At 27.4% G+C, this 27008-nt stretch overlaps 1 long non-coding RNA gene across 1 annotated transcript in view; it reads right to left on the bottom strand.

Moving 5' to 3' along the window:
• Nucleotides 1-27008, bottom strand: part of LOC126905119 (uncharacterized) — a 125702-nt gene continuing 98694 nt past the window's right edge. The window contains exons 3-4 of the long non-coding RNA XR_007703876.1: nt 21053-21184; nt 1-49 (exon numbers count right to left, since the gene is read on the bottom strand). This is a non-coding gene — a long non-coding RNA (uncharacterized LOC126905119). The remainder of the gene's footprint in view (nt 50-21052; nt 21185-27008) is intronic.

Genomic DNA, 27008 nt, shown 5'->3' with positions numbered 1-27008 from the left:
TTACTTTTTTATTGTACTTAAGCCTTCAGTTTAATAAAAAATATATTACCTGAAACAAATAGAAAAATTAAATATTAACTAAGATTAAAATAAAAATATTATATATTATTTATAGTACTAAAAATAACTTTTTTTAGATTAGGGGTAATTCTTTTATACTATTTTTATTTTTTTCAAAACATTTTGTGTGTGTATAATGTTATCATGGAAATATTCATAACTTATTAATCTAAATATACATCTCCGTGAAAAATATATTACTTCCAAATTTTTACTTCATGATAAAAATTATTATGCTACAAAATGACTATTGTTTTACTGACCTAAATGACTTTCTGAATAAAGTAAATGTGTACATAATGTATAATAATTTAAATTCTTTAACTAAATAATAAATGAGTAACCTATGATTAATTTAAAGCATAATTGTCTAAAATTCAACGATACAGAGAATTTGCCAATCATTTCAACATTTTCTTTAAGGTAGAATTATTATAATCCTTTATATCTAGTAGTTTTGACTATCTTCCGCTTAACAGAAAATAGTAATTATTAAACAAAAAAATCCAGTGAATAATCTTTGAATTTTTTTTTATTATATTTTAACTTTTTGCATTTGCTCTGGGATGACAATAACGGTGGCGGTAGTTTTATTGACTTGTAGGTGGAGCTGAAACTATTGATCTCTCCGTACGCTCCACGTATTGTCCCGGTTCTTTTCTCCTTGTTCTCTTTACCAGCCCCTGTGTTGTCTTGCAATATGCACAAATACAAACAAATGCGCGCGCGTACCTTGGGGTCGTTTTGCCAAAATGGCCGTTTACATCCTTAACGGGTACAGCACAAACAACTCCGTCGAACGATGCCCACTCTAGTCTATTTTCCATTTTAGGCGCTAAAATATACTGTGCAATAGCAGTCGTCTCCAGTCAACTTCCAATTAAAAAATATAATTTTTTTTACTAATTTTAAAAAATATTACGTGCAGTAAGAGGACGTTAAACAAAAACGACCGACTGCGTAGTGCAATGATGCAGTAACAGGAAGCTATTGTCGGAATATTATTAAAATGGTCACAACCGAAATAAGTTAAAGCGTTAGAGGCAGTTCTTTCATGGAAAATTCCAGAAACGAGGAGAGCAAATCACGAATAAATAGCCATTTTAAGGGGGTTTTGTTGGCGTGGCGTAGACTGCTAGACGCAATAACACACGTGGTGTATATCGTGTGCTCAATATTGGCAAAATGTAAGCTGCATTTGGGAAAAATATAAACATTTTAACAAGTCATATGTTTATAATGATTTCCGGTTAACTAAATAAATATTTAAAAATGATCAACGTTCTTTTACGACCGTGTATCAATTCGTAATATTATTTAATATTTATAATATATATTTTACCATAACATCATTATATATCATTTTACACATTTACTTTAATTTTTTCAGATTATTTAAAAATTGCTTTATTTTTCTAGCAATTGTAGTAGTAACATTTTAATGAATTGCTTGCACCATTAAATAAATCGTTAGTTTGATTTAATAATTTTAATGGAATAATAAGTTGAGTATAAAATCAAATTAATAATACAGATTTTAAAATTGCTGTCCAATTAGGCAATGCTAATACCAAGAACTAACAAAATTAGATAAGATATTTTGTGTTTATAATCTCAACTTCATTAGGCCAGTCATCTTAATAGATATATCGAATTTTCATTAGTTTTCTATGTAAATGTTTTTAAAGTAAAATGATTTCCCCATTTTAGCTAATATTAAATATTTAGAGAAAAAGATGATTATAAAAAAATATTGTTTATACTATACAGAGGAATCAATTTAAAATAAAACAATTTTCTTGATTCAAAATCTCTACAATAATATGTTGTTATAAATTATTCGTTTTTTATCCTTTTACACTTAAAAAACCTAAACCATAATATTCTTTTATGGAATCCCTATTTTTAGTTTAATGGTATATATAAAAAAAAATAATTGTTCCAATAATATTTTTTTTATTGATAAACTGTTCTTCTGTTGTTAATTATTAAAGTTAAATGATTTTTATCCAAATTTCTATTGATAATTTGTTGTTGAACATTAAGTAGTCATCACCTCTCCATAGTGTCACATGAACAATGTTTATTGACAATTTTTGTTATCGCCTCTGTTAATTTTAATAGCAAGAATAAATTTATGATCAATTGAAATACATCAGTTTTGTCGCCGGTATTATGAAGACCAAATGATAAATTTCCATTTTAAATCCAAGTATTTAAATAATTAAAATGGGAACAGTTGATCGGATAAAAAAAATTCTGTGAAAATTTTTTTTTTATCATATTGTTAACTTAAAATAGAGGTTCCTGTTTAAAAAAAATTAAAGTTATGGTTTTTTCCCTAAAGGAATGAAATGAAAATTATTTAACTACATATTATTATAGTTTTTTGGATAAAACAAAATTACCATTTACAAAAATAGAAAATATTCAAAAGTTTTTGGTAAAATAAGTATTTTATCCTTAATTTATCATTCAATATATTTGAATATCTTAAATAACTAGTCGTTACTGTGTACACCCACGCCTTCTAATAATAATTTCCTGTAGTTAAATTCTTGTCTTGAGAATATTTTTTGACAATACCGATATTAATCAAATTTTTTATCGTACAGCTATTTAGTAGGAAGTTCTCACTAAAAAAATACCAGTAATGGACATTTCGTTTTCTATTAATGACGGTTATAAATATTAAAAACGGATATCCAACTAAACTCTGTATTTATATCATGACGTACCAACTTAATGTATTATTTTCTTACTTAAGCATTTAAACGGATTTTTCGAGACCCATAAAAAATCGTTACGGTTTGTCTCTAAAAAACCGGGTTTCGAAATACTTTTCAATGTTAATACTGTAGATACATTGTAAATTAATAGATATTAGTTAATTCTTTTATATTTTACCTAAAATAGTTAATATTCAAAACAAAGCCTTAGAAATACTATATTAGACAAATTAATTTCGCATTTAATTTCCCAAATGTTATCAAATCAAGTTATCAACTAATGAGTACTTAATGAATGACTTTATTATTCATTTATATAGTTAAAGTAAAATCAATCCATTGCGAAATCGTTAATGATTGTTGTAATACAACAATAATAATAATGTACTTCGATAAATCATATATCGAAGCACATTACACATAATATACAAACCAAATATCTTTACAACCTTCGTTTCCGTTTATCGATCTAACACAGACACAATAAACAGTAAATCTGTGTTAGTTTTTATTTTGTTTATAGTAATACTAAGGCAATCTATACAAATTATAAAATAGTAAATCTTCTTCGTATTGGTTGAACGTACTCTTTTGTATTCTATCGACTTTAATCGATTTTTTAATCGTTCGGTCTTTGACACGACATTCGCCGACAAATTTATATGTGCAGAATTAAAAACACTATATGTAATATTACTTCAACAGAAATATGTAGTTCTGTTACGAAATGCTGTACCTTATGACATTTAAATTTTCATATTGGTGTTATTATGTGTCCGATTCTTCTACCGAATAGCTCGTGCTGGAGACGCTAAATTGAGTTTTCTTTATACACAGTTTTGCATACATAACAGTTTACAACGTGTACACATCTGGCATGTTTTCTTTTTGTATATTACAAATGTTACGAAAGTCGTCTTGAAAAAAATATTGCCGTGTATATACATAAAACAGTAAGAGAACAAAAAACTCTACCTATTGGCGAATATTCATTCATAATTTTATAGTACACGTTTATATAATAACGACTTTATTCTACAGAACTCAACCCTTTTCTTACAAGTTTCATTTGTTGTTTAAATGTTAATTTTCGAGTTATTTCTTATGACTTGTTCATTCAGTTACGAAAATCATTTGGTTAGTGTATTTTTATTTTGTACAATAGAAAAACAAATAGCTCGCAATGTTATGAAGTCTTGTATCGTTAAAGTGCTCGGTAAAATTTTTTTATAAAGGGTAATGTTACGTTATCAATAACAACAAAATATTTACATAGTAAAAATAGCCATTTGTATTATAGTATGACATCTCATTTAAAGTTGTTTCAATCTTTTTTATATCGGATCAACCCTAAGGCAAAAATTGTTCAGCTGGATCTTCTAAATTTTAGAGCATTACATTACATTTGAGTTGTCTTTCTGCATTTCAATAACAATATTATTGAATAAAACGTCGTTGTTTGTTTTCAGAGTAATATTTTACCTCGTATAAGTGCACATGCTGAAATATTATTATAATCAAAAATATTAGTCGTTCATTTAACTGTTTAAGTTAAAAATTATTTGAATAGAGTATGTGTTACTTTCAATTCTGCATACACAGGAGCTAGATGGTAGTACACATGGACGAGATTAGTATTGCGATATGTTCTAAAAAGAACTTATTTTTCTTCGATTTGTTTAGCATTCATCTCTGACGTTACGTACATAGTGTTGAATACACTTAACATATCTCGAATAAAAACATTTGTTCTAAAGTTTTGTAGTAAAATGTTCATCCTGAAAGTTGTATTCCGAGTAGTGATTCATCAGATACGTGTAACAAATACAATTATTCTATGAACGAAATAAAAACTTCCCTTGTTTGTATTTTATAAAATAAAAAACAATGTAAACTGACCGTTGATAAAATTTATAAATAACTATTCACGACTATCAAACAACGAAAGTATTAACATGTTTTTAGTTTCTAGATAAAAAAAGTAAAAGAAAAATGTCTAAAACAAGTCTACGGCACATCTTTTACGATTAAATGGGTAATTTTTGAATAACCTACAGGTCCAACTCATGAAATGCAGCTGATTTAGCCTCGATGTTTCTTAACTAATAATAACCCTTGAATATTTTGTGAGGGCGTACAAAGGTCTGTGTCGTCCTTGAAACATAACCGTTCACGCTGGCGTGAGTCGACCGACAGTGGGCGCATATTTGTGTGTTGTAATGTGACACGGGTATTGGCGACCTTGGAGTACCGTTCGGTTCGTTCGAGCACCTTTATTATAACATATTTACATCATGTATGTGTGTATACATCAAGGATACGTAGTGATCATATCCGTACACAAACAAAATAGTGCACAAAATGCGTGTCGAATATATATTTTCGTAGAATAAAAAAAGGACGAATAAAAATGCATTTACGGAATGATCAGTTTTGATTTGAATCTCCAAGTGCGCGAATGGTGTCCCACAGTAACTTGAGTTTGGTCGGTGTACGCAGGTGAACACTTTGGATAGTGAAACGGGTACATTCATTTTCAAATTTCTAAATAATATTCATAGGTATCTACATGGAAAACACCAAGTCCATTGATATCTAAAAGACGCGACATAATATCATATGTATTAACTGTAATTTCAACATCAATAAGTTATAAGAAGAATTGCTGCTAGACTTTGGTTTGTATTCAATCAGGTTTCTTGTAATTTATACCTAGTACAAATAGTACTGACGTACATTTAAACTAACAATGTGTATATTATGAATTTTAAGTTAAACGAGAATCTTAACAAGTATTCGATAGAGGGTAACTTCAAGCCAACCCAACGATATTTTTATTTTTGTCTTCAACTATTTGTAAAACTTTAATATGTCGAAAAAAAAGGATCACAGTAATTTTTATACATTTTTGTTGAAGTATTCTTCATTTAATACGAATTCAAATGAGAAACGTAGATTTTCTTTTCGTTTTCCAAGTTTATATTTTCTCCCGTGAACAGGAACTGGATAGGTAACTATTTTTCTTTAGTTCCTTCATGTTTTATTTCCTCTGTCGTCCGTTATTCGTTCATAAGATATAATCAAACGATTTATTTATTACAAACTGTTTATTGTGTGAATTTTGCTTTTGCATTATTAGTACAAACGATATTTTGCCGGTAGCAATGCTTCAGATGTATAAATGGATGGAAATCGGAGACAATGCATTAGTATCAACAATATACGCCATTATGATATTGCATAATATCATAGGATAGGTAAATACAAAACAACCAAAAATCCGTACGATTGTTTCCGAAACGAGTTTCGCATAGTATTTGTGTAAAATTTGTCACGTACCTTCGAAGACAATAAGAATATTGACATACGAATAAAATGCCAAATAAATATTATCTTATTGCCGTTGAAATGTTCTGTACTCTCTCAGAGGTCCCCCGTATCATTGCAAGTATTTTTAAAATTCGGTCGCATTACACGTGTGATCAACGGATGTTTGTTATGTGTTACACAAAAAGTAGATTCGAGTATGCTGATCCGTTAAGTTACCTCGACATTCCGTCTTATATGCACACCAATACGTTTTCCATGTAAAACTTCTATCGTTTTTTGTTCACATATTGTTTACATTCCATTTCTATATACATTGAAATTTCATTTATTTGTTTCCAAAATGCTTAACTCGCATTACTATGTGGAATACAATGGCAAGATTAAAATAAAAATAAATTATTTAATAAATTTCAACGATTTTGTTGAAATCGTTTTTTTTTGTCACACACCATTGTACGGTTTACACGGACAAACCATTTAAATAACTAAATCCAAAGTAAAACATTTTTATAAGCAATACGTGTATACATTACTTTTCAAAGTCCGGCAATAGACCAAAAAGTATACTAGTGGTGACTCAAAATAGACAAAATATATTTCTAAATTTGTAATCTCTGTTGTTTTAAGTTTATTAAAAATTATGTTTAATTCGGTAAAAACCCGGTTATTAAAAAAAAAAAAACATTATAATAATAACAAAATGATAATGTACTATGATTTAAATTTCCATATTATTAATATTATTTTTCATTTAACGTCTTATAAATTTAAAATAATCTATTTCTATTTAAATTAATGTAAATAGATGTTTAGATAAATGATCTTAGATTTAAAAAGGATATTATAATTAGTAATGCGTTTTTAAAATTGTAGTTATTACCATGTATCACGTATAGAGTTACTATAGTGATAAAAACCATTATCATCGTGTTATTACTAAGCTATGTAAAATAAAGCTTTGATTGTTTTATTGTTTGTAAACGATGAAATTATATTTCATGTTTTGATTTAAATATGTTTTTTTTGCCATATAAAAATAAAAGTTATAATTAATCATTTCGAATATAATGAATATGTATTAAAATATATGACATTTAAATTAATTAACCATTTATAATAAGGCATTTGGAATAAGGAATATAATGAAGTGGTAACAATTATAATACTTTACATATTTAAGTAGCCATCTGGTGCTTAATTATTTTATAAAATACGACGTTAAAAACTGTAATAATAATGCCTTTTTATTTAGTAATATTTTCAAATAAATTTTACATACATTTCCATTATCAAATGCATGAAGATTATCAACTGTATATTTCTAAAAACGAGTTACAAATGGCATTCTGAAAAATATTTTCTTGGGTTCAGGGCAATGTGAATACACGTCAAACCTGTTTAATATGTAAAAAACAGAAATACCCACGTGGTAAATAGAAAGATAATATTATATTTTTAAATTAAATACTTTGTATTTATTTCTGGTTGTATGCAACACATATACAAGAAATATTCTGTAATGTACTTTGATTTTTAATTGATTTCTTTGCAAAGATGATGAATATAAATGCAAAACAAATCTAATGGATATGAAGTTTTTCATTTACAATGGCTAACAAATATATATTAATATCTGACAACCATTTCAAAGTAACCCTTAAACGTGCAAGGCAGGTTCATTGATTATTTTTAATTAAATTACACTGTTGAAAAATCTTGGAAAATATACAACACAATATATAATGTTATTGAACAAACAGAACTTAATACAAGTTTTGAATCGTTTAAAACTAAAATTAGTTGTCATCAAGAAATATTTATAAATTACCTATGATATATAAGTTGTCTATATTTGTTAATTGCAAATAAACAAATCAAATTAATATTTTATTTTTCATACTGGGAAAAAACAATTGATTTATAAAATTTGTTTGTGATTACTATGTTTTAAAAAAAGTTTTTTGTCGACCACTTTTTATTTTGATGGTAACAGTTCAGGATTTCACTTATGAATTTCAACTTGTAGTGAAACTGATAATGGATTAGTGTATTTTGTATCATAATAGATAGTACAACTGCACATATCATGAGATTATAACTCAAATTAAAAAACTATCATTTGACACGACTTTCAGTGTGTTTACAATTACAAACAGAATCATTAAACTATACACGTTTTCAAATTCTGTGGAAACACATCACTAAATTATATTTTTCTTCCAAGAACTTATATTTTTTACCGATAAATTATATTACAGCCTTGTTTAACATTATTTAATAAAAAATTATTATTTTATTTCAAACATCAATCAATATACTAAGTAGTAAAAGTACATCAATGTCAGTTTTAATGGGTATTTTAATGTTATCGTTACGATTTTTTTAGCTGTTTTATCCGGCACACAATGACGTATTGCAGTAAAAATGTGTTCATGAGCATTCTTATAGGTTGTAACTGTTATTCGTGGAAATTGATAACATTATAATATAATTGTTCTGTCAATTGAATGATAGGTAGTAAAATAACACTGTTTTTAAAATTGCTATTTATAATAAAGCTATAAAAATGACAACTAATTCTACATTGTCCTTTATATATAATAATATGATGGTAAATTTTTAAAAATTATTTAAAAAAAAAAAACATTAACCGGCAATGATGCTAAAATAATATTTTCAAACTGTACAGTACAATAAGAATCGTGAATCATCTCTAACAAAATAATAAATTGCAATAACGTTCACGGTGTCTAAATCAAAGTGTCATTAAATAGATGTACAAAAATAATTAATAAAATATTGTTCATGTACGGCGACCCATAATAATATATTCAAGTGCAGCAGTTATTGGTCGTTAAATAATATTTTTAACGATCCGTCAAATGTGTTTTTTACGATATGTTTGTGTGCCGTGTTTGTTTCGCATTGACCAGACCGACGTCTGCTAAAGAAATGCCGCGCCGATTTAAATTCGGAATTAATATCTACCTTAATTAGTATGTTGAAAGCCCAAGAAATTTGAGCTTATAATGTATCGGCTAATTTTGGACAAACTGTGTACTCGAAAAGTATTGAAAATTCATAAATATATATATATATTATTTTAGTGAATATATTAAAAAATGAATACATAATAGCATCATAAGTAGTGAACATATAGTAGTTTTAGTTTTCCAATTATAACTACCAAACGTTGTTGAAAAAAAAAAAGCGTACACTGATAAGCGCCGAAAGACATTTAAATTATGCAACCGATCGAATATATTGATATAAATAATTGGCATTAATTGTAATGCGCCAACTCTTTTTGAATCTCAAGAACGAATCGTATATTTTCGCAATTTGAATAATAATCGTTTTTAATTGCAATGCGTCGCGTGTATGGGTAGGTGGGTAGATTTGTATACAATAAAAAAATTCATCGAATAGCGCACGTTTAACTTTGCCTTGCCAAGTATTACAGTAGGAAATACATAAAGGACTCGTTCGTTCCAATGACGTTATGTACTGTTCGTCTGTAGTTACATAACTGAAGTACATCGAGTCCCGTAGGCAAGCGCAACATTATTGTATTTATTATGCGCGTTACTTCGGTGTATTAAACCGTGTGCTTCGCCGCGTGTTCTTCGGCTTGTGTATTTACGTTTATTTATTTTCAACTGAATATTATAATTTATGAAAAAAAGTACAACAATAAATAGACGGCGTTCCCGTGGGGTGTCGCTTACGGTGGCGGGAACGACTCCGGCGACTGGGTGAGCTTGACAAGCCGACGTCGCGATGCAGAGGTGGCAGCAGTGGCCGGGAGGAAGGTCGTAAAAAATATAATTTTACTGCTCTTTGCGCCGGTCGATCCGCTTAAATTACATATGCATACGCGTCGGCTGATAAATTAAAAATAAAAGTCGTAAATGACAAAAACAACCGCGGGCCAGAAGAAAATGTAAAGCGGATGAATTTTTTTTTTTTCTTTGAGTAATAACCGGTCAATTTCTCAGCGCAGTTCGTTAACTCGATAGAAATACAATACACAAAATTATTATTTCATTGGTACAAATATCGATATTAGTCTCATTTTGATAATTATGGTTGATGTTAGTATCAATGATACGCACTGCCAGTAATATATTATCGGTAAAGTGGTGTGACTTGCAGAGCCCCAGTTTTATTAAGCTGTGTGCGTCAATGAGGTTTTAGGGCATTAAAATTACCATTATCGGTAGTCGACACGATTAAATGCGAACAATTAAGCTGAATTCGGCATAACCGATAAAAATAACTATCCTGGCAACAATCGTTGTAATCTACTTAAGTGTTGGTCAGAAAACTGTCTATTGTGTGGAAAAAGCTGATCTCGACCGTGATATTGTATTGTTGAAACATCTAGTGTTTCTCATCAATTATGTATATATTATATATCAATTAATTACAGTTAAGGAATTGTCATAGGCCAATAACGTAGGCGTTTAATTAAATACGGCTCAAAGTCTCTAACATTGTTATTACTGAAATCGACAGTGGAATGTGTAATACAATTTTTTCTTTTTGATTTCATTTCTACTAGACAGATTTTTCGACGCCCGCAACGGTTTAAACGGTAAGAGTTCGACATTGTTATATTTAACTTAATGGATCTCTAGGGATTTTTTACTGTTTGCCTTTTGCACATCTACCGTTTGTCGGTTTACGACCGACCCGCATACGATTTATGGTCTGGCGTACATTAATTAACTTGGAATGTGTGAGAGTGTTTGTTGGGCGGACATTTTTTTCATTCGTTTCTTGTGCCCGGCTATCATTAAAATGTGTAAAGGCTAAATTAAACTTTCTACTTTCTTTCAACTTGTCTAACAAATAATTGATTACACATTTTTTAAGTCCCTTTTATGTCTCACCTAGAATTGTCCGTTTAAAGACCCGTCCATTAAGAGAGCAAATTAAATATACTACCTGGTAAAATTTAAATAAAAAGCCTCGCATTTGATATAGAGATACTAAAATTGCGCGATTCTAAACTTCTCATAGTAGTCATTTTATTTGACAATTTATTAGCATTTAATAAATCAAGTTGTTTGATAATCAGTCTTTTTTTTGACGTCTATATATGTTAGTAATTAATTAATATTTTTTTTAAATACTTTATGAAGTTTAAAGAATAATAAAATGTTTAAATAAGTGTTGTAATGAAATGTACATAATCTGAAAAGCGACATAACCAAAAAACAACTTTATTCGTTGTCGTGATCAACAATTCATTAGAATATACAAATTTTAATACAATTTAAATACATTAATACTGCTGCGTATACAAGATTTTACTGCTTTTGTTTTATATATATATATATATATATAATTGCATGGGAAAAGTTTTATGAGATAATTTTTTTTAACCATTAGTGTAATTTTAAACGTTAAAATAAAATTTGAAAATTACACTATTTATAAACATTTATGATAGTCAAAAAAAGTTTAAACAATATAATTATTATATTGAATAATTCATAATAACATAATATTATTATTAAAACCGGTATATTATTTAATGTATAATAGTTTTATGTTAAAACAGTATAGTTAACAACTACGAAAATATATAATTCGTAATTAGGTACCTCTATTTTCATCGAAAATAGCTAATAATCTAGACAAAATTATTGGATATTTTACACTAGAGAAATTACAGTTACACCTTAGACATATTTTCTAAGGGCATGTCGCCGTATACGCTACACGAATAACATTAATAGGGTCGTAAAATAAAAACGGCGACCTTACGCTTGTCGAGGTTATATTTTCGTTTTTTTTTTCCATGCAAATGAAGTCTGAAAATAACATTTTATTATACTATTCTACGAGTTCTTTTGGGTAATATGTTCAAGTAATGTCTAATGTGATTTTTTTCAATCGAGTTCACGATCAAATTTTTGGCCACTGTTTTAAGAAGAAAAATTGTTTGTATCGCATAGATTTTATCGCATTTAAAATAGTCGCCGCCGGGGCCTTGGTCGATGGAATCCATTATTGTTATACACCGTCGACCCTCATTCTCCACCATGACAATAATATTACCGGCGTATCCCCTTTCTGCAGCAGCCCGTTCGATACGCGCGGCCACCCTCGACACGGGGTTAGGTTAGGCTCGTCGGCGTGATGTGGGCGCGTACTCTGTTCACGGGGGGTTGAAAAAATACTCTACCGAGGGATTTATACGTTTGTACGGATATATATATATATATATATGTGTGTGTGTTTTTTCGCTCACCGGCAGCGGTTCGTCCCTCGTATTTCGATTATAATAAACCTACCCCCGCAAAAATCGGGTACAGTGCCACACCGGAACTCGATGTATTTGCACACGTTTTCCTCTCTATGCACGACGACATTGTGCTATACTTAAACTCACGATGAGTCAACAAACTTCAATGAGGCCGTCTGCAAACGACGGATATCCGACCTTCGTTTATGTGCACACAATATTATAATATGTTGCACATTGTCCTAAAACCACACGTTTTACAGACTACTGTGAAAATTCAATGCATGCCTAACACGAAGTAGTATACCGCAACAATAATAGTGATTGTTTTTATCATTTGTAGACATTCACGGGAGATGCGACGTTTTGGGAATGCCAAACAACAGATTACTGCCATTGTAATAATCGTACGATATTAATTGGATACAAAATAGACCATATGCATGTGCGTGTCATTCGTGTTTTGTCTGAAGCAACACGAATAATATGTGTCATAACAAAACACAGAGATCATTTCATTGGAACTAGTGGGAGCAGCTGTTTTAGGGACTAAAGAAATAAAATCACAAGCCACCGAAAAAGGACGAAAACAAAAAAGGTGATGACTTTTCTATTTTTTTTTTTTATGTGTTGTTTTTGTGCATATATAATCGCCCACTCTGGGGTAACTACGTACAGTCATTGTTTACCTTAAGAGTGTAACTCTGACTTTCTATATTCCATAAAATAGAGAACACGTGTCACCGAAATGTATAACCGTATGTATTGATACGCTAACACGTTGTTACATTATTAAATAGAAAAGATTATATTTTTGTATCAATACACAATGTTAGTATTTGGAAAATGAACTAAATTTTGCTATCAATAGTATGAGTTTAACGATTTCTGGTGGCAGCAAAGTTGGATTGTCGTAAATCGTCTGGGGGTATACTGTTGATAACAGTCACAATATCTATAGAGTATAGGTCGATATTAAAAAAAAAAAAAGAAATTGTCATAAATTTTCTGGCGATATCGCAGCGGGGTGACAATATAGTCGTCGAGAAACCCGTCTACCGTGTTTATAGCATTAGGTTTATTGCGTCGGCGGCCAAACGAAGGGATGTAAATAGGCCGTGGTAGGGAACAGGAGAAATTAAAGGGTAGAGTATACACATAATAATAATTTTGCCACCGCCGCCACTGATACCACCCCTATGTCTGTACAGTGCAATGGGGTAATGATAAAGGCCACTCCTATTCGCACCATCGCCTGCGCCGGATATCGATCGGTTGTCAGGGGGACGCGCCCATTGCAGAAAATAGCAAAAAAAGCTCACGCAAGCGCTTCTACCGACTTTGGTTAATGCTCACTTGCACCCTTTACGGATTTACGACCAAAGCGTCGTGTCCCCTTTGGTTTAACGTCCGTTGCCCGAGACGGACGTGTGTCTGCTTCAGTCTTTACCAGCACGGGATACCCATCGACGTTCCAGCAAACACCACGTGCGCTGTCGGTTTCGGAATGGAGCCCTTTACACGACTGAGGTAACAAATATACAAACTAAAGTACTTGGGTCACTTTTCTAACGTTCTATTTGGGAACAAAATGAATTATGTGCGTACTATACAGTAGACGCGGTTTAATGGCCGCCGGACGTAGCCATCGCCATGGCTGCTTCTGGCTCCAACCCTTTTGTGTGTACCCGCTGGCACTCGTGACTTTTTTAACAAAATTATCCTTTTGTATTATATTATGAGCGGAACGACACCCTCTTCTCATTCCCTACACGACCGGCACCTTATACTCAGTACATGATTCTTTGAACGCACACACGTGTAGTTTTTTGACATTCTTTTTTTTTTATTCCAGATGTGCCCGTGCTCGCCATGGCCAGCAGAGTTCAACGTCGTCGTTACCAGACCATCTCGTCGATTTAGTGGAACACCCTGTACGTATACTAAATGTATCCTGAGTGCATTATAAACTGTCCGGTATACCTTCAGTATACGTAACAGGATGCCACACCAATACTAGAACTTCAAAGTAATGTTATCTTCAACACAGCCGACTAAGTCTTCAATTTGTTCGTGGAATAGTTACATTAAAAAGAAAAATAGTGTATTATAATTATTATATGGGTTTTATTGTAATTGGGATTACACTAGAACACATAAAACTATAGTTATCTTAGAATTATGTAAAAATCAAATTGGGTTCATTCATAATAAATGCAGTATAATAAATTAATACTCGAGGAATATTTATGTACACTATTAAAAAAAATAATTAAGTACCTATATTTAATCATTTCAATTACTGATAGCAATATTGTATCTATTGTAAATAATTGTTTTTCGTTATAATTCATTTTTTTATATAATATATTTATAATTTTGCAATGCAAGCTTAATTTTATGTATGTTAAGATTATAAGTACTTTCGATATGATTCAATCTTTCTTATATCAATGTTGCAAATTATCGATGTTATCAAAAAAATACTAAAAAACATTTTTACATGATAACTATTACTCAAGTTTTATTTGTTAGATGAATAATTTGTAAATATCTATTTTAAAAATTAAGTCTACGTGAATATTAAAGTAATAATAAAAATTTTCATCGAATCAAAGTTTTTATTTTAATTTCTTGATAATTGATAATAAGCTATTGTCATCTGCATATAATTCTTCATGCTAATTGTATAACAAATTAATTTTTTAATTATGTAAATTAATGTCATGTTTTACCGTAATGAAACCCAATTAGTTACCATAAATTATACAAATATTAATCAATAAGTAGTTAGCACATTACTGTATTTTGTGTTTATTAATGTGTCAATGGATAATAGTTATTTAATATTGTTGACAATGTCAGTTTTTACTTTTGATTTTTTTTTTATAGCGTCTTTATAAAAAAATATTTGGTATAAGCTCTATGTAGTATAACATATTTTATTACAGTCATTCGTAAAAATCAAGTTAATATAATGTTATTTAAAAATAGGTTGAATGACTTGTAATTATTTCGAGTTTTAATGCTTAAATTTATATTGAATTCAGTGGCGTGTTTATGGAGAATCAAAATGTTTATGGGGCAGTTTCTTCGCCGCATCTTCATTTTTAAATGACTTTTTTTTTGGCTAATGAATATTTTTTACATAATAGATGAATAAAAATAATCATTTTTAATTTTTTTATCAAATACACAATAATCTAATTACAGATAGTTATTTCTATAACAATATTATATGATTTTTGTTTACAAGTATTTAAACTACTATGGCTAGAGCAGTTCATGATCGTAAATCCTAATCATCATATAGAATTTTTAATATTTAATCGATAAATTCAATCATATTAAAATAAACATCTCTNTTTTTAATATTTAATCGATAAATTCAATTATATTAAAATAAACATCTCTCTGTAACCCCAATCAGTTTATACAATTTTTGCTCTCCCAAGATATGCTTTGATATACCGAAAAAAAGTACTGAAGTGCTTCTTAGTATGTCATGTTACAATGGATGCAATAAATATAATGTTGTTTTTTTAAAATAAAGGTTCTAGTTAAATTTTTCAATTTTAATTTCTAAAAAAACATTTTTTAAATTTATCATGTTATATATTATTAAAAATAAGTTAACATTTATTGATTATTTTTAATTTTAATAGAAAAACACAAACTTTTATTATCATTTAACTATTTTCTTTTGTTATTACTTTTATAATGATTTTAAATAAAATAAAAGTACATATCTTTTATCTTCAAAGTATGAAAGTAAAAATAAGAAATTTTATTGTTCAAATTTTTAAATGTTTCTAAAAATATTTTTCATATCCAACTATAACTTTAAGGTTGTCCCTCAACCCTAAAATCTTGAATACGCCACTGATTGAAATAGGATATACAAAGTGATTTTTTTAACGCTAACCACTTGATTTTTTTAAAAATAATAATTTTGTGAAGATTTTATTTTTTGATTTATTGGTTACATGTTTATCTTCATTTATTTATTATAAAATATTTTTTATTTTCATCACGTATGTATTATAGAAGTTACAGTTTTAATTTTTTTAATGGCATCATACATATTTAACTAGCTTATAAAATAAAAAACAATCTAATTAAGAAACCAAAAAAAAAAAATTATTGCACTTATTATTTTATGAAAAATTGAGTGGATTATTTTCTATCTTAAGAGTATTTTTGATGTATATTGATGAGATGTGTAAATAAAAAATAATTTATAATTGTTTTACATACTTCTTAGTATTCAAGTTATTATAAAAAAACATAATGTTGCTAATTCAATTATATTAACTTATTATATTCAATTTGATTAACTTTTACCTGGTATTAGAATATTCATATATTATATTTTATAAAATTAGTAAAATTTATAAAATTATATTCCACAAAAAACTTATGTAAACAGTGATGTAATAATTTGGCCATAAAATGCACATAATGTATAGTATACAGTTTGATATACATTTGTTATATACATCTGATATATAAATATTGTAATTGTGATTTATTAAGTATACTACTCTTTTTTTTTGTTAAATAATATTTTTTTCATAAAAATGCATAGAGTAAAATTTAATTTATTTTCATAAGACATTGTAAATACTAAGTTTATTGTAAGAAAAAAATTAATTCTGAGGGTAGATTTTAGAGATAATTTTCGAAAGTTAAATGAAAACCAATTATTACTATTTTTATATTAAATTAAGAATGATTTAAACCTCTAAATAGACTCTTAGAAAATGTTTATTCTTAGAATTAACTTTATATTTAACATAGTCCATAAAAATGTACTAAATAAAATTAGATTTACTTTTATGAACCATGTTAAATATAAAGTTAATTCTAAAAAATACATTTTCTAAGAGTCAAAAAACCTTATTGAAGGAAAATTGACGAAAGTAGGTTAAATTGTGTTATTATGGAACAATCGAGGATTTATTTAACTTTAAAATTATATAACATAATTATTATTACGAAATCTTCAAATACGTAGAGAAAATATTAATAATTTCATATACTTTTAAATTTTAATACTTTTAGCGCTATCAATCCTTCTATATGAAATTTATATTAAAAGAGCCGAGAAGGTCCAGTAATTGACATGAATTTCTTTTTAGTTCAAAGCATATTTAAATGTTAACATAAGTCTTAAATTATACTACATAAGTCATCCTTACAATAAAATTGATTAATTTTTATGCAAAGAGTCATTATTTCAAGTATTATAGATGGTGTTTACTTATTGGAGGTTGATTAGCAAATGAGATAATTAACCTATTCTTAATTAATGGATTTTTAATTTTCTGAGAAATTGATTAAAACTCAATTTTTTTCGGTGGAGCTTAACGAATGAATCAGGTTTGAAACATATTATTATGAATCTCTTATGTGTATAACTGCATGATACAACAAAAATTCACATACAAATATTTTTATAGTGTCGGATTATAACTTATTGAATTTAGAGGTCAAAATTCAAATATTTTATAAATATATTTTTTGTTTATTTACAGCAATTGAACTCCGAAGGATACATACCCTATTAATCCAGTTCTTATTATTAAGAAAGAATCCGCAATAAATAATTAAATATTTAAAGAAGAACCCGTAGGCGATTATGTAAATAATTCTAGTCATATGATATCATTATTTCAACAGTGTTTAATGAACGTAAAATACTTTTTGTACAAATGTAATTGAATTTACTTGCATAATAATATATTTTTTTCAAATACCTAGATAAAAAAATCTCAATACACTTGAAAATATTTTTATTAATACTCAATATCAGTCGATCAGTCAAAATTGTTATTTGTAAATCAAGTTTAATAAATTATGTACAGATGAATTTTTTAAACACATTAATTCTGTAAAAATTATAAACCGTACAAATACCTATAATGTTAAATCAATACCTTCATTTAAAAGATATATTTTTTATTGAGTGAAACATTTTAACAAAATTTATATGAACCTTTATGAATGGATTGAATATTTTTACTTTTGTAAATAAAACGTCAGCAGATATTGTGAGTTAATTGTACTACGAATCATTTTACAATTAAATATAAAACAGAAATAATTAAAATTCTTCTATAAATTATTAAATTCGTTATAATTTTATTTCTTTCTTAGTATTTTAATAGTTCAATATATATTAAACTATTTATAACAATAATTTTACATATTAGTAGAAAAATAATTAAATTAGTTTAATATTATTTTAATTGACGTGAATTTTAATCATTTTGTATAGTTTAAAAATATAATCGTTAAAAAACTTTCTATTAACTAACAATTGATTAAGTTATTTCTGTAAAAATTGCTAAATTTTGTTAATGATTTCCGGTTTATTTATAAATATAGAATTTATATTATTGAATCACATAAATTTATTTAAAATGTATTTTTTATTCTAAATCGATGCAAGTCTACAATAATGTTTTTAGAACATATTGATTGTAAAACTCATTTAAACTATTTAAAGTGAGAGTTTGGTGAAGGTCGATCTTTGTCCGTAAATGGAAATATTTAACCCTTTCGGTTATATAAGAATTACTTACAAGAAAGAAAAATATCGTACCCACATGTAGTTTATCTTGAAACAGATTTGGAGTTTGACATTAAGCCGCTGTTTTTTTATAATTTTATTTGGGTCAACTATTTAGTTCCTTGAAACGATTTATTTTTGAAAGTAAAAAACGATTCTCTCTTACCGTTTTTGTATAAACTTCTCATGAGAGAATTATTTAGTGTAACCGTAACGGAGTAAAAAACTGTCCTGCGGTTTATAACCGGGACAAGTAAAAAAGAACTGCGTGCCCAGCGAAAGAGAAAAACCAACAAAACAGTCCCTTTAGAATGTTTCTTAATGGCTCGAAGACAATGACAAGCAATGACCAATACCTGTGTTATCGTAACTCGTTTAATGTCCTGCACTACGGTGAGAAAGGTGTCACTGGGCCATGTCGTAACTTTTATTGCGCATCATTACGGGGGAGTACCTTTTGGAAAAAAAAATAACATATGAATATGCTCCACAAAAAAAATTCTACAAACTAGGTCAAAGAAAACGATAGTGGAGACCTATCCTTATTATCCTTTGCTCTTTCAGATTTAGTATGCTTTCTGAAGTCAGAGTGTTAGCGGTTCTTGGACAGTTCAGTGTTCCACATCAAGTTGGATAGTTCTCTTCTTCTTTTTTCAGTTTGCTGACAAGGTAAGTCATACTACTTTATGATTCCAATTATAGTTATAATTATAGCTGTTAATAGTTGAACATTTGAAATGCGTTAAAATTGATCTAGCAAAACGTTTTGTGTCTCTATATTTGTTTACTCTAAAATTTCAATTTAATTACAATTGTTTTAACAAAAAGTTATCTTTTTATCGGAAATTTACGATCTTTTTTTGCAAATCCTCTAACTAAATAGATTATGACGCTATCTATACGATTCGAATTGAATCGGATTTCATCCCTCTTTGTGAACTGCCAGGGTAGACAGACAGATCGAGTGTAAGGGTAGATAGCGGCGCTCTGAGAGTAGGCAAATGAGAGAAGAACGGAGATAACTCGCGCAGGACATTTTACTCATCCATAATGTGCCCGCATGTGTGACTCCTCCTTTTTGGTATGGCGCCGTGCTCCCATCACATTTAATTTTTTCAGCTGCAGACCAGCCATCAACCGTCACAACAGCTATTCGGTAATATGACTATATACTGTATATACTCGTATAGAAAATCCAATGAGCATTAAAAATATGTATAAATCTAAATATTTTAGTCTGGTCGATGAGTCATCAGGCCGGTACAAATCTGAGGTACACCTACTTCCGTGACAAAAATCTAACTGACATTATTGCTAGGACTAACTTCATATAAATTTTATCAGTTTCCTCTAAAGAGAAGTATAAGATATATCTTATGAAAATAATAACATTCATCGTGTGAACACATTTTCTACGAAGTATTTAATTAAGATGTTTTGATATGTAACTGTAAAATTCACGAATTTCTATTTGATGCTCGCGAATCAATTAATTTATAATTAAGTATGACAGCATAATATTAACACCATGAATCTCAAGGAAAATAATTAAAAAGATAAAGCGGATCGTATTTTTTCATTCCACCAATAAGAAATAAAAATGAATTTTAAAAATGTGCTCATTAGCCAAACGAGATTTGTTTAATATTCCCCGAGTCATACATATAATACTATATTTATTATGTAAACGTATCCTTATATTTATTTATTATTATATGTAAGTACATACGCGCAACGTTCTTTATAATAGCCTTTAAAATCACGTGTCAGATATTTGAGCCCTAGGATACTCTGCAGACTAAACAATATTTTTTATGATCGTTTTTTATGAAGAGCTGTCATTGTTGATAATGATAAATAATTTAAAGCCAATCAACCTCGTACAAGCCAAACTATTAGTCATACCATAATACTAATACACTTATCTAAACTTCATTTTAACAACTTTGGGCTGTAGAGCTACATAAATATCAGTAATTAATGTGAAAAATTACAAAATAACCTCTCTTTTCACATTTAAACCAAATTTTTAAGATTTAATGAACAGATAGGCGTTAAAAATGAATGAATTCTAGTATTTTTATTAGAATATATGTTTCTTACCTGTAAAATTTTAAACGTCTTATGGTTCATTATTATCATACACCATAAGATGAATTGCCACAACTAAATCGATATACATTAACGGCGTTTCACTACATCGAACACACACGCACTCGAGTTTTTATTCGACACCTAAAAACAATTACAATTTTATAAAAAAAAATATTAATTAACTTAATTTTCCTTTAATTTTTTATTTATTTAACTAAATTATATGGAAATAATAATCATTTAAAAACGGTATCTTTTTTTTTTAAGTATTCTGATTTAATTTCTAGCAATATAATAATATTCTCAAAAAAAATGAAACATGATGTTTATAATTTTAAAAATATAAAAAAATACATATAGATAAAATGATTCTGTTATCACGAACCCTTAATTAATCGAAAAATAACAATTATAATATGATTATTTATTCTTTGTTTCTTTTATGTAAATGTTTGTTTCAATATACGATATGTTTAATAATGTATACGTATATGCATATATTAGATTATGTAATATAATGTGTATATTAATAATGAAGTAATTATCTGGTCAGTAACCATTTTTGACCGAGTATTTTGGAAGTTATTTAAAATTTAAAGTAATGGTTTGTAATGAAACATGAATACTACTATTTTTATCATAAGAATTTTTTCGATCTCAATCCTCACTTGGTCAAAAGTGTTAATAACATCCGAAATACTGGTCCAAAATTTATTTACACTCAGTTCTTTTTTTAATTAAATCATAATATTATATCTAATAAATTAGCTAATTAATTATATAACTTTCTATTTTAAAAATTAAGTTGGTACTCTTAGGACACATAAATGATGACCATTTAAAATAATTCAATATTAATAAATGAAAAAAAAACATTTATTTAAAAGAAACATGACATTATTATTATTTTTGGTTTAATTAAGTGACTGAACATAACAGAAACACTCAGTATGTTTATCACATAATTTGAAATTATCGAATTATTACACTAAGCTTAAATATGCAAAATATACTGAAGCCATTATTTTAATTCAATTCAATAAATTATCTAGTAAGTTATTCATGATATTATATTGCAATTTATAATTATGTATGAGCATTAGGAATTGACGATTTTTTATTGTAAAATAAATTACAATTTATTTTATAATAATTCAAAGTAATATTATTTAGCATACACACTAACTACTAAGAAAAGGTTTAATGTTAAAATTTAAAATAGTAATAATATATATTAAAAACTTGTTTTTTATATTAACTAGGGTTTAATAAAATAATAAATAAGTATTAAATTTCTAATATTGAGCGTTTAATAGTTTTTATAACTAAATTAAAATATTTTAACACTCTTCAAAAGATAAAGTAGTCGTATATACCGTTTTAACTATTTTTATTTTCTGATCATTTGTATGTTATAAAAGTATTTCCTCTGTATTATAATTCAAAACATTTTTTCTTGTTCCAATTAATAAACAATTTGTACTACATATACCGGTAAAGCTTTGTTTTATTGCTATGTAGTCATACATAGCTAGGAAGATATTTATGCATTATATAGTATGAACAAATAAAAATGTTAATGGTTCGTAAAATATAGTTTTATAATAAATTAATTATCTACATTTGAATATAAACACCGTATTAGACTACATAATATATTTTGGTATACGATGAAAGTTATAAAAAAAATTTTAATTTGAGGCTGCATGGATGGATAATCACTTTAAGAAAAATATATAACTAATAATTTATTTATAATTGCATAATTTTTACATATAACTTTTTACTATGTCATACAGTACGGTTATAAATAAGGATAGCATCAGCGATGTGAAAAATAAGCTTTAGAAATATATATGGCTATTTTAATTTGTTTATTGTTAGTTTGACAAACATTTTTAACAATTATTATTCTGTTAAGTTCGGAAAATTGTATTGATATTTTAGAATATGATATTTAAATTGAGAGATACGCAAAATTAATTTTCTTTTTTTTTGTACTTTGAATAAGCATTAAAGTAAAACTTAAAGTTTTGTTTATTTTTAAACACCACAATATATTTATGATATATTATTTTTCAAATCATTTAAGTTTCATGTAATATTTTCAAAGCATTGCATTTGTTATTTTTTTTTTTATCTACTATTGGTATTATGTTTCTTTTTTCTATTTTTTAGTAAAAAGGTTTCAGTAATATTTTAGACTTCATATTTTAAAAATATAAAAGCTATCTACTATGGTTTATTTTTGGTATTCATTCAGAAACTAATTTTCTGAATGAATAAAAAAAGCTTATCAATTTTAATGAATGAAACAACTCTGAACTTCAGTTCCTACAAAATCGAATTATCAATATTATATTTAATGAATTCTATGAAATAAAACTAGGTGTTCAGTAAAAAAACACATTAACAATAAGGAAATATTTTTATTAGTCATAAAAAACTATTAAGCTTAATACTTTAAATGAAAACGAAAATGTGAGATTTATCGAATGACATTTATTTCATATTATTTAAAAACAATAATTCTTTATGGATAAATTATAACTAACGTAGATAAGTTTTAAAAAAGAATGGAACAATTATTCTTAAACTAGAAATGAAAATTTTAAAAGGACTTGATCTTATATCATTTTGTGAATTTTATGTTTTAGAACTAAATTAATTTAGGACAAAAGTTTTTGTTAATAAAAACTTTTATTGTTTAAGAAAAATTTTTCTTACACAATAGAAAAATGAGCGAAACTTTAGTCGATGTAAAAGAAAATAATTATTATAAGAATGTTAGTCTTTTATTTTAATATATATCGTTATTGTAATTGTTTTATTTAATAAAATAAAATATTCATATTCTATTACTTGAAGAAGTTTTTCAAACATTTCAGTTTTATAAAATAAGATTACTATGTTTTTAATCCAGATTTATATAGTAATAAATTCAATAAATATAACTATTAGTGCATAATACTATACAAGAGACATTTATTTTTATTCATTTTTTCTTCTAGATGATTAGCGAGGAAAGGAATTTTTTGACAAAATTTGAAGTACACTCATAGAGGGCGGCCTAGGTTTCTACAACGTTAATTTTTAACATAATAATCCAACTAATTTAAATAAAAAATTTTAATATTAGAGAATTTTACCTACAAAATAATTTTTTTTTGTAAACGTATTATTTATTATAATCAGAAACAAAATTTTTTTTTAATCTTAAACTCAAATAAACAGCATCCCTTGTGTAGATTTTAATTGGTGTACATTATATTTAACATTTCAAGTGATCCCAAAAAGGTCGTATTTTTATCAGTTACGACCTTGACCTTGTACACGTCTATCCCCAAAAACTATAATATTTCAGTCATTGACCGTCTGAAAACATAATACTAAGCGACCGGAGCACAGATATACTTCCTTGTGATGTTACGTTTACGACTACTCGTTAAATCACACATTACAATATTGTTGTTTTTGTTATTATTTTTCAATTGGAAATCAATTTGCTAGAAATTTCATTGTACAAACAGTCCCGAGAGTGCCAAAAACGTGTGTACAATGACGTCACGTCAATACGACAACAGTTGTAAAACAGATTTTATGGCCAAATTTATTATCATTATTATTACTGTTGCGCGTAACCTTTACTAACATAGGTCAGGTTCACTGATACTATTTTCAATATACTAATTTTTCATTTAATTATATTCATATTGTCTATCGTTTAAACACATTATTTTATGTATCCTCTAAATTGATCGATTTATTTGTACTTTCGTTTACTAAACATAATTAGTACTGCTTTCAATAATTGAATATAATATTATATAAAATATATATTGTACGTGTCAGTAATATTGAAGTAGTTAATATTAGATCATTTCCAATGTATTCACTAAGAAATTTTTTGGTAATAGCATCTTGCTAAAAAAACAAACAGTAATTACAACATAATAATTAGTTTATGGAATTTAAACAAACATTGTTGTCTTTCGTTTTTAAAATTACACAATATAATGTTAAGAAAAGCTCATGTTAATTAGCTATTTAATTAAATTTTTTTTTTTTTAACTATACAGTGTGTAGTATGAGTTGGCCTAACGACGCATAAAAAAATTCAATTATTTTTAGCGAACGTATATCTCATAAATGGTATCTTGTATCCACAGACAAAATACCATCAATATTAATGACTTCATTATTGCCCCATGTTCATATTTAAAGCAGAAAACTAATAAGTTTTATTACACACACAAAAACTTCGACATAATTACAATTTCAAAGATGCAGATGTTAATGTTTAACGGCATGAATGTGTCTATACTAAAATAAAACATTCTTTAAACGAATGTTTTAAATAGTAAGAGTTATACTAATGAATATTTTTCCAATAAAATTCCATTAAAAAGGTATATGTACATAAATAATTCATTTAGTAATAAAAAACTGTTTGTATTTATCGGTTTTTAATATTATATTATCTTACAAAAAACCTTATAAAATAAACTAATGTAACTATCAATCAATTTTCAATAGCATAATTTTTACGGAAGGAATATAATTGTTTCATTATTACATTGTTTATTTTATTATTCATGGGCATTTTTTAAAGAATGAATTACTTAAAAATATATTCATTATAAGTAAAAATGTTATATTGTGCAAATTTTTAGGAAATAGAACATTAATCATCAGCTATCAATTACATTTATTCCTGAAATAACATATATGTTCATTTTTATTAAATCATCTTGTTAATTACTCTTTTTTATTGCTTATGACGTAACGATTAACTAAAAATAAGCTGGTATTATACAAGAGAGTATTATGTAATTAGATCAATAATAACACCAAACGAATTGTTTATAAAAATAAAATATAAAGCCAAAATGCTTTAAAATCTAATTTGTTTTCCAAATCAAACTGACCATAAGATTTTCGTTACACCCTAAAATTCGAATAATTTGTTAAGTTATCAAAAATCAAAACTAAATTGTAATTGCCAATGTTTAAACTTTTTATTTTTGTGTAAAATTCACTTAAGTATGGATTTATATGAATTAACATTAGATTAAATGAAATCTCTGTAAAAAAAATAAAGCTATATTGAAATAAGCGATCCACTTTTTATTATTTAAACGAATTAAGATTTACTTTTCTTAATTGATTAAGACAAAAATTTCCTCATATATTAGTTTAATAATAAACAGGAAATTTAATATTATTCTCCGTAGAGTTAAAATAGGAAACACTTTGAAAAGTCTCGGTCGTAGAAAAAAAATCGAATTTCGATTTTCACAAAAAAAAAACTTTCAGAGTCGCAGGAAATAATACTGAAAAAACCCAATCATATGTCGCAAGCCAAATTGAGTAAAACGTATCTCGATTTGCTATTGTACTAGTATATCAAAGCTACGTCGTACGCAATACACAAAACAAATGGACAAAAGCTCATTTTTCTTTATGTATACACTCTTTTTGCTTCAAACAACTTTCCGTAGCTCAAGTTACAAATCGTCGTCGTTCTCGTGTAAAACGATTTCCACCGCTCACTTTTCTACCACCCACGCGTGTCTCTTCGAATAACTCAAGGTTTCCGACCTCTTTCGTTTGTTTCCCTTCTGTAAACTCAATACAACAATTTGGGTGCACGCAAGTAAAAGGTAAACGCGAATATGTGTGTACGCTTGGCGTGAGAGTCGTCGCAGCAACCCAGTAATAAGTGTATAGCGTGGGGGATTCTGAAAAAAAGAAACAAATGGGGCGTTTATAAAAACTACCATTTTGTGTAGGGAGAAAACGTATTTCATTTTCAACGCATTCCCAAATACTTTTTCAAGACCAACTGTGTATACTTGCAAATACTGTTCTAGAGATGTATACTTCGCATACGAGAAAATCGACAATGACTGCCATAGCCTACAAATGAGTTTCATACACAACGCCAGCGTTTTTTTACATTATA

Source organism: Daktulosphaira vitifoliae, unplaced genomic scaffold (genome assembly GCF_025091365.1).
Source record: "Daktulosphaira vitifoliae isolate Bord-2020 unplaced genomic scaffold, ASM2509136v1 Scaffold_4, whole genome shotgun sequence".
Classification (NCBI taxonomy): Eukaryota; Metazoa; Arthropoda; class Insecta; order Hemiptera; family Phylloxeridae; genus Daktulosphaira; species Daktulosphaira vitifoliae.
This window is presented reverse-complemented; position numbering and strand designations above follow the sequence as displayed.